General features: G+C 54.7%; 1 protein-coding gene across 1 annotated transcript in view; it reads right to left on the bottom strand.

The window, feature by feature from the left end:
* LOC138480684 (ras-related protein Rab-38-like) overlaps positions 1-8,263 on the bottom strand; it is a 203,273-nt gene extending 195,010 nt beyond the window's left edge. Inside the window, exon 1 of the mRNA XM_069612361.1 lies at positions 7,149-8,263. The gene's annotated coding sequence lies outside the window, so the exon portion shown is untranslated. The remainder of the gene's footprint in view (positions 1-7,148) is intronic.
* Between the last annotated feature and the right edge of the window lie 8,606 nt (positions 8,264-16,869).

Raw genomic sequence — 16,869 nt, 5'->3', positions numbered from 1 at the left:
CATTCAGATCGCGCAAGTGCAGAGGTAAGGGGAAAAGGAGAAAGTGCAGGGGGAGGAGGTGGGGGGGAAAGTGCAGTACACGGTAAGTAGCGTAATAAAATAGTAATTAATAAATAATAAATAAAAGGGCCAGCTGGTGGCAGGTACGAGGTAAGTGCAGAGCAAGTGCTGGGAAGGGGGGCTGTAGGGATACAGTGACAGTCCCACAGTGCAGGGGGAGCCAGGGAGGCAGTGCAAGTGGAGAGTGGCTGGGCCCTAGACCGAGGTCGCTGAGAGTGGCCAAGATGCAGGTTTAGTGCAGAATTCAGAGGGGAGTTAAGCAGGTTTAGCAGGGGAGAGGGAGAGAGAAGGCAGAAGCGAAGAGGAAGGTTTTGAGGTGCTTCCGGAACCGGAGATGGTTCTCCTCCAGTTTCAGGGAGGCAGGAAGGCTGTTCCAGAGGGAGGCCCCTGCTGCGGAGAGAGATCTACCCCCAGCTCGTTGCTTCGAGAAGCGGCTGACCATGAGGGAGTTGGAGACGGATGAGCGAAGGGCTCGTGAAGGAAGATATTTAGGAAGAGAGAGTTGAAGGTATTTAGGCCCCAGGCCCCAGAAGGCCTTGTGGACAATGCAGAGGGTTTTGAACTTAATCCTCGCAGCCACTGGGAGCCAGTGAAGAGATTTCAGTCCTGGAGAGATACGGTCCCTGGGCTTGAGGCCAAGGACAAGTCTCGCAGTTCTGTTCTGGATAAGTTGCAGAGGGCGGAGAGTGGAGGCAGGCAGATTAAGATAGAGGCTGTTACAGTAGTCCAGCCTTGAGAGAACCAGGGCTCGGGAGACAGTGAGCTTCTGGGGGAAGGAGAGGAAGGGAAGAATACCTCTGAGGAGGTGCAGCTGGTAGTGTGACTTCTTAGAGACGTCAGATATATGAGGAGAGAAGGAGAGTGTGGAGTCGAAGATGACCCCGAGGTTTTTAGCCTTGCAGGTAGGGGCAGGAAGGGGGCCAAGGGAGGCCGGCCAGAGAGCTGCAGGGAAGGAGGGAGTGGGTGTGCCGATGAGTAGAATCTCAGTCTTACTGGCGTTAAGGCAGAGGTCATTGGCGGCACACCATTCCTGGATGGCAGACAGACAGTCGGAGATGAGGGAAGAAGAGGAGGAGGCCGAGGGTAGCCTGAAAATGAGCTGGGTATCGTCCGCATAGCACTGGAAGTGGGGGCAGAGAGCGGCGATGCGTTGGGCAAGGAGTGCCAGATACTGGTTGAAAAGCCAGGGAGAGAGGTTGGATCCCTGGGGGACACCACAGGTGGAGAAAAAGATGTCAGAGAGGAAGGAGCCCATTTGGACCTGGGAGGGTCGTCCGGAAAGGAAAGAGGTCAGCCATGCCAGAGCCTGACCAGTGATACCCAGGTTATCACGGAGACGGTTGAGCAGGATGGCATGGTTGACAGTGTCAAAGGCAGAGGAGAGGTCGAGCAGAATGAGAACACAGGGAGTGTTGGAATCGAGGTTCAGGAGCAGGTCCTCACGGATGTTCAGAAGAGCAGTTTCCGTGCTTCTGGCCGCTCTGAAGCCAGATTGATGGTCATGAAGATTACCCACATATTCAGCATGGAGGTTAAGCTGGGAGATGGCCAGTTTCTCCAGGAGCTTGCCCAGGAAGGGAGTAATGGAGATTGGGCGATAGTTGGCCGGGCAGGAGGGGTCGGAAGAGGGTTTCTTGAGGAGGGGGTGCACAAGGGAGTGCTTGAGGGGGGATGGGAAGACTCCAGAGGCGAATGAGTGGTTGCAAAAGTCAGCCAGGGCAGGAGCCAGGGAGTCGATGTGGTCCTTGATGGTTTTGGAGGAACAGGGGTGAACCTGTTTAGACGAGGCTTTCATAGATCGGACTTGTCTGGAAACCTCATCAGCAGAAAAAGGTGGAAAAGCAGAGAAGGAGGGCGGAGGGGCGGCTGCAAGAGAGCAAGAGGAAGAGACGGGAAGAGAGGGAGGGAGGAGAGAGGAGGAGAGCGAGGTCAGGATGTCCTGAGTTTTTGAGATGAAGTGCGAGGCCAGTGCAGTGCAGAGGGCCTGGGAGGGGACAGGAGAGGTAGAGACTGCAGCAGGGTTGGCCAGCTCCTTGCAGATTTTAAAGAGTTCGGCCGAGTTGTTAGATGCCTCAGAGATGCGGGCTTGGATAAGGGCTCTCTTCTTGGTGAGAACGGAGAGCCGGTATTGCCTTTGGAGCAGGCGGCAGGCCAGTTTGTCAGAGGATGAACATGAAGCACGCCATTTCCTCTCTGCCACCCTGCACTTGCGTTTTAGGGTGACGAGATCCGAGTCATACCAGGAGTTACATTTGGCTTTGGGCTTCAGGCGGATTCTCATGACGGGGGCAAGGATATCGAGAGTATCAGATATAGAGGAATAGAGCATGGAGAGGGCTGTGTCAGGGTGGGAGTCAGCCGAGGGGGGAGAAGGGGGCGAGAAGGTAGCAGCGAAAGCCTCAACTGACACGCGCTTCATGGGTCGGATGACCGAGAAGGTGGATGGCAGTGAAGAGGGTGGCTTTGCCTGTGGGTTAGGGAGGGAGAGGTGGGAGGATAGGAGAAAGTGATCGCTCCAGGAGAGAGGAGTGGAGAGAGGGAGGGAGAGGGGAAGGTCAGAAGAGATCAGAGCATCAAGAGTGTGCCCTGCAGAGTGAGTAGGCCCAGACGGGAGAATAGAGAGTGAGAGAGAGTTGCAGAGTTCGCGAAAGAGACCAGTGGGGGGACAGGAGGCATCGAGGTGGATGTTGAAGTCACCGAGAAAGAGGAGTTGGGTGGTTGAGGACAGGAGTGAGGAGGAGAGGTCAGCCCACTCAGAGAGGAAGGAGGAAATTTGACCAGGTGGCCGATAGATAGTAGCCACGGTAAGGGAATGGCTAGGAGAGAGAGAGAGTCGGCAGACAAGACATTCAAAAGAGGAGTAGGTCTGCGTAGGAGTGACAGTGGCAGGAATCCACTCAGGGAAGATAAGGGCAACACCACCCCCTGAGCGGTTGGGCCTGGGCACGGAGAGGATCTTGTAGCCGTCAGGTAGGAGTGTGTCGAAGCTGGTGGCAGAGCTGGCAGTGAACCAAGTCTCAGTGAGACCGAGGACGTCGAGGTCCAGTTCCTCAAGAAGGCGACAGATATCAGAGGAGTGCTTGATGGCAGAGCGAGAATTTAGAGTGGCAATGTGGAGAAGGTTGCCACCCTTGAAAAACTTCCGGGGAGGGGTACAGATCAGAGGTACGCCCTGCGGAGGTGTTGGAGAAGGAGTTGAAGAGGGAGCAAGAGAAGGGGCAGGGAGGGAGGGGAGAGGCAAGGTAGCCGAGGACAGAGGAGGGGGGACAGCGGGAGCGGAGAGGAAGTTGATGAGGCATGGGAAGCGTCTATCAAAGAGGTGAAGGTTGGCCTGAGGGCCTTGGACCAAGACGGTCCCGTTAGCATAGACATTAATGATGGCTTTAGAGGAGTGGAAAGGGGCCAAGAGGACATCCCAACGGGTGCCACCATTAATGGGAGAGGTGGAGAAAGGAGAGAGCACAGCAACCATGTGAAGGGTCCATAGTTCAGGTGAAGGCACGAAAAAGAGAATGTCAGTGAGAGTTTCCTTGGAGCAGGCGCTCGTGTAGGTGTCAGCGATAGGGAGGCCTGGGTTGGAGACCAGGATGTCCTTTTTAAACTTTTTCCTACCGGATTTAGTGAGGAGAGCAGGATAGTCAATGGAGAAGCAGTTAGAGTAGATAGGCGAGATAGAGAGCACCATGGAGTAGGAGGGGTGGCAGGCGACACGAGTATGCAGACAGGAAGTGAGTGGAGGGCACTAGTTTAACACAGTGCAGAGCAAACAGTAATGCGTAGTAGGTCAGGGCCACCTAAGTTTGAGAATCCTGCGAGGGGAGAAAAGCACCCTAGTTTAACACAATGCAGAGCAAACAGTAATGCGTAGTAGGTCAGGGCCACCTAAGTTTGAGAATCCTGCGAGGGGAGAAAAAGCACCCTAGTTTAACACAATGCAGAGCAAACAGTAATGCGTAGTAGGTCAGGGCCACCTAAGTTTGAGAATCCTGCGAGGGGAGAAAAGCACCCTAGTTTAACACAATGCAGAGCAAACAGTAATGCGTAGTAGGTCGGGGCCACCTAAGTTTGAGAATCCTGCGAAGGGAGAAAAGCACCCTAGTTTAACACAATGCAGAGCAAACAGTAATGCGTAGTAGGTCTGGGCCACCTAAGTTTGAGAATCCTGCGAGGGGAGAAAAGCACCCTAGTTTAACACAATGCAGAGCAAACAGTAATGCGTAGTAGGTCAGGGCCACCTAAGTTTGAGAATCCTGCAAGGGGAGAAAAAGCACCCTAGTTTAACACAATGCAGAGCAAACAGTAATGCGTAGTAGGTCAGGGCCACCTAAGTTTGAGAATCCTGCGAGGGGAGAAAAGCACCCTAGTTTAACACAATGCAGAGCAAACAGTAATGCGTAGTAGGTCAGGGCCACCTAAGTTTGAGAATCCTGCGAGGGGAGAAAAACACCCTAGTTTAACACAATGCAGAGCAAACAGTAATGCGTAGTAGGTCAGGGCCACCTAAGTTTGAGAATCCTGCGAGGGGAGAAAAAGCACCCTAGTTTACCATACACTTGGAATAGGGGGGCGAGGCATCATGCGGATGAGGTGAGCAGGGTGAGGAGGGGTGGGCCAGAGATCGGAGGAACTGGCACCTGGCGTCCCCTGCGGACACCTGCAGACACACAGGGAGCCGCACTGTGGGAGTCACCCTTGGCCTGGGGCCCTTAGCCGCAGGGGGCTGCCGGGCAGAGGGCTGCCCAGGAGGGGGGGGGTTATAGGCAGAGGGAGAGGAAGGGGGGGGTGTGGGCAGGCAGGGAGGCGGGGAGGGAGGGGAAGACCAGGAAGTGGGAGGGGGGAGCAGGAGCAGGCCAAACACCGCGCTAGGATCGCGAGGGAAAAACAAATTCAACTTTCTTTTTCCTAGTTTTAACAAGCACAGAAACAACACTCACGGAGGCCCAGGCAGGGCTTTCCAGGCCTGCTGATCCCCTCAGGCCACCGGCGACCGCTCTCCACGCTACAGTCCATATAATCCCCAATACAGTACATATACTCCCAGTACTGTCTGCCTTCTCCCCAGTGCAGTCTTCTTGATCCCAATACAGACCATATATTCTCCATTACAGTCCATATAATCCCCAGTACAGTACACATACTCCCAGTACTGTCCGCCTTCTTCCCAGTGCAGTCTTCTTGATCCCAGTACAGACCATATACTCTCCATTACAGTCCATATAATCCCCAGTACAGTACACATAAACTCCACTACAGTCCACAGACTCCCCGGTATGGCACGTGCATGGCCCAGTACAGCCCGTGACTCCGCTCAGCACCAGTACAGCCCGTGACTCCCCTCAGCACCAGTACACCCCGTGACTCCCCTCATTCACAAGTACAGCCCGTGACTCCCCTCAGCACCAGTACAGCCCGTGACTCCCCTCAGCACCAATACAGCCCGTGACTCCCCTCAGCACCAGTACAGCCCGTGACTCCCCTCAGCGCCCGTACAGCCCGTGACTCCCCTCATTCACAAGTACAGCTCGTGACACCCCTCAGCACTAGTACAGCCCGTGACTCCCCTCAGCACCAGTACAGCCCGTGACTCCCCTCATTCACAAGTACAGCCCGTGACTCCCCTCAGCACCAGTACAGCCCGTGACTCCCCTCAGCGCCCGTACAGCCCGTGACTCCCCTCATTCACAAGTACAGCCCGTGACTCCCCTCAGCACCAGTACACCCCGTGACTCCCCTCAGCGCCCGTATAGCCCGTGACTCCCCTCAGCACCAGTACAGCCCATGACTCCCCTCAGCGCCAGTACAGCCCGTGACTCCCCTCATTCACAAGTACAGCTCGTGACTCCCCTCAGCACTAGTACAGCCCGTGACTCCCCTGAGCACCAGTATAGCCCGTGACTCCCCTCAGCACCAATACAGCCCGTGACTCCCCTCAGCACCAGTACAGCCCGTGACTCCCCTCAGCACCAGTACAGCCTGTGCCTCCCCTCAGCGCCAGTACAGCCCGTGACTCCCCTCATTCACAAGTACAGCTCGTGACTCCCCTCAGCACCAGTACAGCCCGTGACTCCCCTCAGCACCAGTACAGCCCGTGACTCCCCTCATTCACAAGTACAGTTCGTGACTCTCCTCAGCACTAGTACAACCCGTGACTCCCCTCAGCACCAGTACAGCCCGTGACTCCCCTCAGCACCAATACAGCCCGTGACTCCCCTCAGCACCAGTACAGCCCGTGACTCCCCTCAGCGCCAGTACAGCCCGTGACTCCCCTCATTCACAAGTACAGCCCGTGACTCCGCTCAGCACCAGTACAGCCCGTGACTCCCCTCAGCACCAGTACACCCCGTGACTCCCCTCATTCACAAGTACAGCCCGTGACTCCCCTTAGCACCAGTACAGCCCGTGACTCCCCCCAGCACCAGTACAGCCCGTGACTCCCCTCATTCACGAGTACATGCCCGTGACTCCCCTCAGCACCAGTACAGCCCGTGACTCCCCTCAGCGCCCGTACAGCCCGTGACTCCCCTCAGCACCAGTACAGCCCGTGACTCCCCTTAGCACCAGTACAGCCCGTGACTCCCCTCATTCACAAGTACAGCCCGGGACTCCCCTCATTCACAAGTACAGCCCGTTTCTCCCCTCAGCACCAGTACAGCCCGTGACTCCCCTCATTCACAAGTACAGCCCGTGACTCCCCTTAGCACCAGTACAGCCCGTGACTCCCCCCAGCACCAGTACAGCCCGTGACTCCCCTCATTCACGAGTACAGCCCGTGACTCCCCTCAGCGCCAGTACAGCCCGTGACTCCCCTCAGCACCAGTACACCCCGTGACTCCCCTCATTCACAAGTACAGCCCGTGACTCCCCTTAGCACCAGTACAGCCCGTGACTCCCCCCAGCACCAGTACAGCCCGTGACTCTCCCCAGCACCAGTACAGCCCGTGACTCCCCTCAGCACCAGTACAGCCGTGACTCCCCTCAGCACCAGTACACCCCGTGATTCCCCTCAGCACCAGTACAGCCCGTGACTCTCCCCAGCACCAGTACAGCCCGTGACTCCCCTCATTCACAAGTACAGCTCGTGCACTCACCACAGGGTCCTCTGGATCTTTTATTGGGCGGAGGGGCGGGGGGGTTTCACTGGCAGTTCGAAGGCCCCCGGACTCTGCCTGTGCTCCCCCCGGCGGCTCTCGGTGCCTGTGAGCGGCCGGCCTCAGACCGCAGCGGCACCCCGAGTTTCTGGGGGTCCCATTGCTCACCAGGTGCTGGCAGCACCCCCTTGCTGGCAGTGTCCCGTCTCTTGTAGAGGTCGGCAGTCTCCTATATGTGCTCACACGTCTCCTATAGATGCGGACAGACTCCTGTAACTGCGAGCTGTCTCCCTGTATTGCTTTAGAGTCTCTTAGTGGCCGTCTCGTGCAGATGCTGGCAGTCTCGTGTACATGTGGACAGTCTCCTGCTGGCAGTGGCCGTCTCCTGTTGCGAGTGTCTGACTTCCTATATTGTTGGCGGTCTCTGTCGATACTGTCTTCCTGTTTTGTCAAAGCTTCTCTTGTTGGCTGTCTCCTGGAGATGCTGGCAGTCTCTTGCTGGGAGTTCTCCGGCTCCCGTGACTGTCTCTCTGTATTGCTGAAGTCTCTTGCTGGCTGTCTCCTGGAGATGCTGGCAGTCTCTTGCTGGGAGTCCTCCGGCTCCCGTGACTATCTCTCTGTATTGCTGAAGTCTCTTGCTGGCTGTCTCCTGGAGATGCTGGCAGTCTCTTGCTGGGAGTCCTCCGGCTCCCGTGACTGTCTCCCTGTACTGCTGAAGTCTCTTCCGTCTCCTGGAGATGCTGTCAGTCTCCTGCTGGGTCCTGGAGATGCTGACTGTCTCTCCGCACTGCTGACGTCTCTTGCTGGCCGTCTCCTGCAGATGCTGGCAGTCTCTTGCTGGGACCTCCCCGACTCCTGTGGCCGTCTCTCTGTACTGCCGAAGTCTCTTGCTGGCCGTCTACTGCAGTCTCCTGTTGGGCACTGTAAATGTTGACTGGTTCCCTGTACTGCTGAAGTCTCTTACGTCTCCTGTAAGTGCTGGCCGTCTCCTGCTGGGCCCTGTAGATGCTGACTGTCTCTCCGCACTGCTGACGTCTCTTGCTGGCAGCCTCCCTGTATTGCAGGAGATCTATGGTGCCCTCGTGGCAGTCTCCCGTCCACTCTGCTTCTCCGCCGTCCCCGTGAGCCCCCTAGACTCACTCTCAGCCCCTCCCTGTGTGCTGGGCGGGGCCCCGTGTGCTGGGGGGGGGGGGGGATGTGACGTGACAGGCACCTGTGAATAAAGCTTCCCCCCTGGGTGCAGACACACACTCACTCACTCACACCCGGGTGTGAGGGTGAGCCATCCCCTGGCAGGGCTGCCGACCCCTGTGTACATACTGCTGGACGCTGGCATGGGCCGGACTCTGCCCCAGCTCAACCGACCTCCCAGAGGTACTGGACTGCCATGTGGCTTAATTTGCCCAAGCTCAAATGGCATTTCTGGGGCATCCGTCACGTGGGGACAGGTGCTACCTGCCCAAGCAGGGGCACACTATGAACCCGCGGTGTGTCTGGTCTTTGCGGGTGTGTGTAGAGCCTCCTCTGTGGCCCAGGTGTCTCTGTACACGGGGCAGTGCAGGAGTGCAGGAGAAAGCAGCCCCCGGCCCCCCTGGGGTTCTCTATTGCCAGTCTGTGTTTGGTGAGCGCCTGCCCGTGGTTTGTGTGCCGATATCCTGCACGTTTGAGGTTTTGTGTGCGTGTAGCTTTCTAGCCCGAGCTGTGTTCCCAGAAGGCTTTGCGGGTGGCTCTCTGTGATCTGTTTTCTGGGGGACCCCTCTTTCTGTAGCTGGGGTCCAGTATACTGGCTGCTGATGTTGGGGGGGGGGGGGGGGTCGGGGGGGAGCCATTGCTGTGGGACCCTTTGCTGTGATTGGTCATTTATTCACGCACTGCCCAGTGGTGGGGAGGGGGAGGGGGGGGACGCGGGCCGTTTGGTTCACTCTTTTTAATGTGGCATTGCCGAAACCTCGTCTTAATTCCAGGCCAACTCATCCTTTTACAATCCCATGTCTCATTGTGTGAAGCGGCTCCAACGTTCACACGTGTGCTTCTGGATATTTAGTAGTAGAACTCTCCCCCAGAGGACCCCCCCCCCAGGGGCCAGTCCCGGATTAAACCCTGTGGAGGCCCCTAGGCAGTCGAAAGGTCGCCCCCCTCCCCCCTCGCAAATTATCGCCTAATAAGTTTAGAATTTTCTGCACCGCTTTATTTTGATGCGTTGTTGTGGGGCCCCTGAAAGCAGTGGGGCCCATAGGCCGGTGCCCACTTGGCCTAGTGGATAATCCGGCGCTCTGCGGGGTCTCTTCGGGTATTCTATCCCACGCCACATGCCCCTCGCTTAATGTTGGGCCCCCATTGCAAGTGTAAGGCTTCCCATGACACTTATGCTGAGTGCAGTCTGTGGTGCAGTCGACTTCCGTACCACTAAAAAGAAGGGTGAGTAGTAGACTCTTTGGGCCTATGTGCTGCACCAATCTTCCAGGAGGAGGTTGTGCTGGAGACACTCTTTGGGGGGGTTGCTAGAAGGACCAGTCATCTGCATATAAACAGCACTCATGTGTGTGCTATGCAGCCTCAGAGCTGATGCTCCAGATTTCTCAGGCAGGGTGCCCAGGTGTGGCAGAATGCCACCTGCGAGGGTGGGATAGCACGAGTTTTCTGATTTGAAAATGATGCAGGGAACTCTTTTTCTGAACGTGAGATCTGCTAATTTGATCCCCCTTTCACAATGCCCACATGAACCTTGCTGCAACCATCTGGCAGTGGCAGCAATAGGTCCGTTTTAAATGTCACATGTGCATCCCTGGACACAGCTGCTGAAGCTGGGAGCTCCAAATGGTAGAGCTGGCTTTTTAACCATCTTCACCTCTGGTTCAAAACATCATAATTGTGTACCCCAGATCCTGGTGGCACATTAATATATGAATATAAACATTGTCTACTAAAGACATGGTGGCTACTGAAATGACGCAGTTATACAGCCACTTGCATTGAATGTCATATTATTGTCAGCTTGGTGGGCAGTAACTCCTTCATGACAGGACCTGGTGTATATTAGCCGTCTGGCCTAGGCGTTCCGCCTCAACCATGTTGGATCCAGCCCCGAAAGCTTCTCTTTGATCCCTTTGAGGAGGGTTGATACCTTCCTCCAGGGTCCAGGAACACTCCATTGGGGGTCCCCTAGGAACCAGTGATTCAAATACAGTCTTTTCATTACAATGTTCACCTCCCCCCACGTTGCTGATTACTAGAGACCTTTTGATGTAGGCAGACAGAGGAAGAGGCAGAGTTAGAGTAGCCCAGAGGGGAGGCTCATTCCATGGAGGGCTCTCACCAGGTTGGATTTTGCGTAGACTTCCAAGCATCCTTTCGCTGTATATGGCATCAGCAGACAAAGGAGACCTGTGACAGCAATCAGTATTGGACCATGAACATCGGGCTTGCTGTCGACCAATTTGGTGTAGCATTGTGCCTATATTGGGGCACCCTGGTTCCCAATAGTTCATTCATTTTTGGACACTGCTTGAAGAAGGATTCCCTACAACCTGATTGGGAGTACAATTTACTCTAAGGTCTGATGCCAGAGAGGCAAAGAACAGGAGCTCCAAGGAAGGGAAAGCTTTTCGGCCTAACCATCCTATCGGGGGTTCCCAGATAGCTCGACGACGCCTACTGCACCTTAGACACTGCTACCTAGGACCCTACTCACTGGAGGAGCAGAACACGGAAAGAGCGCTCTACAAATCTTCCTGGTTGCGAAGAGCACAAGCTAGGACTTGCCCAGCTACCAGGATCCTGGACTGGACTGGATCTCCAGCGTCCAAAGTGCCAAGGAAGCAACCCCTGGCTTTCCCTGCATCTCTGAACCGCCTCGATGCCGGTTTGGGCACCTTCGACACCATCCAAGCTGCTGCAAGGAAACCGCTGGAGTCGTTTTTGACCTTGATGCTGAAGCACCTCTGCACCTCTGAGTTTCGCTCAACTGCAAATGCTGAAGCTCTACTGTCTCCACATCTGAGACCCACTGGATCGTGTAGCATCCCCAACTCGACCGCACCTGCCTGGTGACCAGCCTCTTTGACTGCCAGACCGTTGGCACTTCAGTATCACCAGGCTTTATTGAGGCAGTCGCGCCCACTTGGTGCTGAAGGAAAATCCCCACTTCTCTGTACCCGAGGCTGCTGAGTCTTCCAGCGCCACTGACCCAACAACCCCTGGAATCCCCAGCCCCAGTACTACTGTCGTTTGGTTTGCTTCTGCACCAGCTCACTCCCCTCCTGAAGACACAGCCTGCCCTCGGCCTGCGCTACAATATAAGAGCATACCTTTTGGACTGCGCCTGTTTCACCTTTATGATTGGGATCAATGCTGGAATAGTAGTAGTGTGGGGCTTAGTAGGCAGTAGTGTGGGGCTTAGTAGGCAGTAGTGTGGGGCTTAGTAGGTGATTTAGCCACTACTCATACCCATAGTCTTTGAACAAGTTGGGCTTGAAGCCACAACCGTCTGCACTCCCACATTCCTTTTTAAATGCACCAGATTTGCTGCCTCGCAGGCCTCCGAGGCCTAACATGCTCGACTCTGCCCCAGACATGCCAGCCATTCAGAGGTGCATCACTGGCATGTGACTGACTCTGCCCCACGCATGCCAGCCTTTCAGAGGCGTCACCTGGCATGTGACCGACTCTGCCCCAGACATGCCAGCCATTCGGAGGTGCATAACTGGCATGTGACTGACTCTGCCCCGCGCATGCCAGCCTTTCAGAGGCGTCACCTGGCATGTGACCGACTCTGCCCCAGACATGCCAGCCATTCAGAGGTGCATAACTGGCGTGTGACTGACTCTGCCCCACGCATGCCAGCCTTGCAGAGGCGCCACCTGGCACGTGACTGACTCTGCCTCAGGCATATTGACTTATTTGTATGAAAGGGGTGCTCAGGGTGTCACTTTGTGTAGTCTCCCCAACCCTGACTGGAGCTCAGATGTGCGCCTCCTTGAAGGTAAGGCAAGGCCCCGCAGAGGTTGCTGGGAAACCTGCGGGAAGGTGACGAAGGGCTTGTGTGTTTGAGGCTCTTTTCATGTAAAGGGGTGTCCTCAGGTCTCTCCCCATGAAGAGAAGGTTCCGGCTACTGCATCACATGGCCTGCTGGCATGAGAAGTGGACTGGCATCCCCAGGGGTCCACATTTCTTCTCCATCCTCAGGTGCCCGCATCTCTCCGTCCCAAGGTGCCCGCATCTCTCCGTCCCCAGGTGTCAACGTCTCTCCATCCCCAGGTGTCAACGTCTCTCCATCCCCAGGTGTCCACGTCTCTCCGTCCCCAGGTGCCCGCATCTCTCCGTCCCCAGGTGTCAACGTCTCTCCATCCCCAGGTGTCAACGTCTCTCCATCCCCAGGTGTCCACGTCTCTCCGTCCCCAGGTGCCGACATCTTTCCGTCCCCAGGTGTCAACGTCTCTCCATCCCCAGGTGTCAACGTCTCTCCATCCCCAGGTGTCCACGTCTCTCCGTCCCCAGGTGCCCGCATCTCTCCGTCCCCAGGTGTCAACGTCTCTCCATCCCCAGGTGTCAACGTCTCTCCATCCCCAGGTGTCCACGTCTCTCCGTCCCCAGGTGCCCGCATCTCTCTGTCCCCAGGTGTCAACGTCTCTCCATCCCCAGGTGTCAACGTCTCTCCATCCCCAGGTGTCCACGTCTCTCCGTCCCCAGGTGCCCGCATCTCTCTGTCCCCAGGTGTCAACGTCTCTCCATCCCCAGGTGTCAACGTCTCTCCATCCCCAGGTGTCCACGTCTCTCCGTCCCCAGGTGCCCGCATCTCTCCGTCCCCAGGTGTCAAAGTCTCTCCATCCCCAGGTGTCAAAGTCTCTCCATCCCCAGGTGTCAACGTCTCTCCATCCTCAGGTGCCCGCCTCTCTCCGTCCTCAGGTGCCCGCCTCTCTCCGTCCCCAGGTGTCAATGTCTCTCCATCCTCAGGTGCCCGCCTCTCTCCGTCCCCAGGTGTCAACGTCTCTCCATCCCCAGGTGTCAACGTCTCTCCATCCCCAGGTGCCCGCATCTCTCCGTCCCCAGGTGTCAACGTCTCTCCATCCCCAGGTGTCAACGTCTCTCCATCCCCAGGTGTCCACGTCTCTCCGTCCCCAGTTGCCCGCATCTCTCCGTCCCCAGGTGCCCGCATCTCTCCGTCCCCAGGTGTCAACGTCTCTCCATCCCCAGGTGTCAACGTCTCTCCATCCTCAGGTGCCCGCCTCTCTCTGTCCTCAGGTGCCCGCCTCTCTCCATCCTCAGGAGTCCACTTCTCTCCGCCCCCAGGTGTGCACCTCACTCCATCCCCAGATGTCCACCTGTCTCCATCCCCAGATGCCCACCTGTATCCATCCCCAGGTGCCCACCTGTCCCTGTCCCCAGATGCCCACCTCACTCTGCCCCCAGATGTCCACCTATCTCTGTCCTCAGGTGTCCACCTCACTCGGTCCCCAGGTGTCCACCTGTCTCCATCCCCAGGTGCCCACCTGTCTCCATCCCCAGGTACCCACCGGTCTCCATCCTCAGGTGCCCACCTGTCTCCATCCCCAGGTGCCCACCTGTCCCTGTCCCCAGATGCCCACCTCACTCTGCCCCCAGATGTCCACCTATCTCTGTCCTCAGGTGTCCACCTCACTCGGTCCCCAGGTGTCCACCTGTCCCTGTCCCCAGGTGCCCACCTGTCTCCATCCCCAGGTGCCCACCTGTCTCCATTCTCAGGTGCCCACCTGTCTCCATCCCCAGGTGTCCCTGTCCCCAGATGCCCACCTCACTCTGCCCCCAGATGTCCACCTATCTCTGTCCTCAGGTTTCCACCTCTCTCTGTCCCCAGGTGTCCACCTCACTCGGTCCCCAGGTGTCCACCTGTCCCTGTCCCCAGGTGCCCACCTGTCTCCATCCCGAGGTGTCCACATTTCGGTTCCATTTAATAATATCACTGCAAACATTTCGCCATACAAGAATGGTGCTGTTTTTTTTTTCTGCGATATTACCCCATGGAACCTGCTGGGGACAACCCCGCAACCCCCATATTTTTTTTAAGGGAGCGGGGGACACCCCACAAACCCCGCTCCCAATTACCCCATTAATTATCCCCATAAATAAATAAATGTCACCTATGTTTCCCGGCGACTATATGTATGACAACATTATTTATGGGGATAATATTACCTGATACCCACATTTCTCCATCCCCATGTGTCCACCTCTCTCTGTTCCCAGGTGCCCACCTGTCTCCATCCCCAGGTGTCCACATTTCTCCATCCCCAGGTGTCCTCTTCTATCTGGCCCCAGGTGTCCACCTCACTCAGTCTCTAAGTGTCCACCTCTCTCTGTCCCCAAGTGTCCAACTCACTCTTCCCCAGGAGGCGTCCATTTCTGTCCGTCTCCATATGATCCCATGTCTCCATCATTAGGTGTCCACGTGAACCCTAGAGGCCCTTTTACTCATGGTAACATGTCGTACTATGGATGGGATGGAGAATAACTTCTCAAACTAAATAATAAGAATGACTCAGGAAGTTGGCAAATAACTCTGTTTTAATATCAATTGCCTATAATAGGGAATAAAATGAATATACAAGCGGACGTCGCACAGCATAATCTCAAAACATTTAATAAAAAACAACACATGTTTACTAAAGGTTCGTCACAAGTGATATCATACTATGTGGCAAATTAGAAAAAACCTATGGGAAATTGTTGTTGGCTCAAGGGGAACATCTAAGTATAGTTTCTACATGGGAAAGGATTGTGATTGGGTCTCAACAGTCAGGTGGGCACTCATGCCCTACCCTAGTGCAAGTCATAGTTCAATTCATCTTCGACAGTAATTAGAAACACAACACTTCATTGGCTCTCAAACTATAAGTCTCTTCGTTATACAGCCTCCTATAATTGGTTGGCACGCTTCTAACCTTCTGGAAGATTCGATGCTCTAGCAGTACGTAAGATGGTACTCCAGGTGCTGGTGGGTGAGCTTGACCGTATCTCCCCGCCCAATGAGCCCAACATCTATCATCACTCATGCCATCTGCCATGCATATTGTCTTTGAACTCTGCCTTATAGTAGCTTCTCGTCTCTGGGAATATAAGGGTGTGTAAGCACTTATCTTCAATCTGGTGCATCATGCCCATCGTCTGTTTTCACCCTCAGCTCACGTGATCAGAGACCGTTAATTGGCTCGTTTTATAGCCTTAACTGTCTTTAATAAAGACACTTGGCACCCATGGTGTTCTCTCCTTGCAACGTATCAAGGGATGCCTCGGCTTCTCACGTTTTACTGTTCTTCGCAGCTGATAACCAGTTCTTGGCTGCTTCCAGTCTTGGACATCAAGCCAGACAGCTTCTTTGGTCTTGCTTCGAATTCAAGCCTATTCTTTGCTGCGACACACATAACTTTCAATCCATCTTCCTTCATGAAGACTTGCTTACTAAAATATGCCATTGAATGTCCAGAACTCTTATATACATATATGTTGGTGGCACTGCCTGCAGTATATAGACTACGCATAGCCAGCCTTATGATTACTTAGTCTACTTGCGTTGCAGCGTCTGTACAATTGTAAAACGACTTGTGTTTTCTGCAGTGCTCCTCACACGCGCAATCTTCAATACGCACATGATTCTTTGCTTCGCTATCAGATTCTATATCGCCTATGCATTCTCTTCTCTGGTCATACTTCTCAGTGCGTCACACTCATTTCTCGTGATGCCACCAGCTTCTTCTTCCTACATCTTCATACTTCTTCAGGCGCTTCTCTCAGGAGACCATCAGTCTTTCGGGGATACTTCTCATTGGGCTTTCTTAGTGGATACCTCACCTCAAATATTCTTTGTGGTATAGGTACCATTATTGGCATGGCACATGTCGCTATTTCTGGTCTACAGCATATAGGCAGAATCGTGGTGGGACATCCGGTAGAGGTACTCGGCTGCTCCTCTACACTCCCCCCTCTGGTCCATTCATCGACCACTCCTTCACCAGTTTCCACATCTCAACATCCTTGTTTGAAAAAGTGCTTCTTCAGAGTCTACATTTTCATTACTCCTTTCGGAGATCCTGCTGATTTTACATGTTCATCGATACTCCAGGTCCTATGTTTACATCGGCTATTCAGGTTGCAGTAAATCTATCATCCCACATACCTCTTGTGGTTTCTTGGATACACAAACTTCGTTCCCTCCGGTGCTAAGATACTGGCCTTTATGTAGTCTCTGATTTCTTCATCTATCAACTCCTTGGGTTCAAATCCTGACTCAACATCTATCATGATCTTCATTCCTACAGCTTTCTTTGCTGTCTTCTTGCGCTTCACAAGTATAGCTCCCAAGAGCTTGAGGATATTCACCATCCATTGTGGAACCCATGAGAAGATGGACACGAACCAGATGGCATCCACAATGTCTTCTGTCTCATCTTCCATCTTGTTGTGCAGGTTTGTTAGCAGTGTTATGGCCTCCATCAAAGTCCCCTTTGCGTCATCATGAAAAGGTGTGAACGTGCAACATGATTCTCCAAGGTTGGCGCAAACACCTCCATCCATTGCTGTGATCATATCAAGGACATATCTGTTCTGGAGGGTCATCAGCCTTATTGCCCTCAATTCCTCCTTGATTGCATTGAATCCCTTAATAGTGGTGTTGATCACCTGCAAATGTTCCCATCTGGTAATCTGTAGCCATTTGGCATTGGCCATCATCTGAATTCCTAGCATAGTC

The sequence above is a fragment of the Ambystoma mexicanum genome, chromosome 5p (assembly GCF_040938575.1).
Source record: "Ambystoma mexicanum isolate Mex_15411 chromosome 5p, UKY_AmexF1_1, whole genome shotgun sequence".
NCBI classification, from domain to species: Eukaryota; Metazoa; Chordata; class Amphibia; order Caudata; family Ambystomatidae; genus Ambystoma; species Ambystoma mexicanum.
The sequence above is the reverse complement of the archived record's forward strand: the minus strand, read 5'-3'. Positions and strand labels throughout refer to the sequence as shown.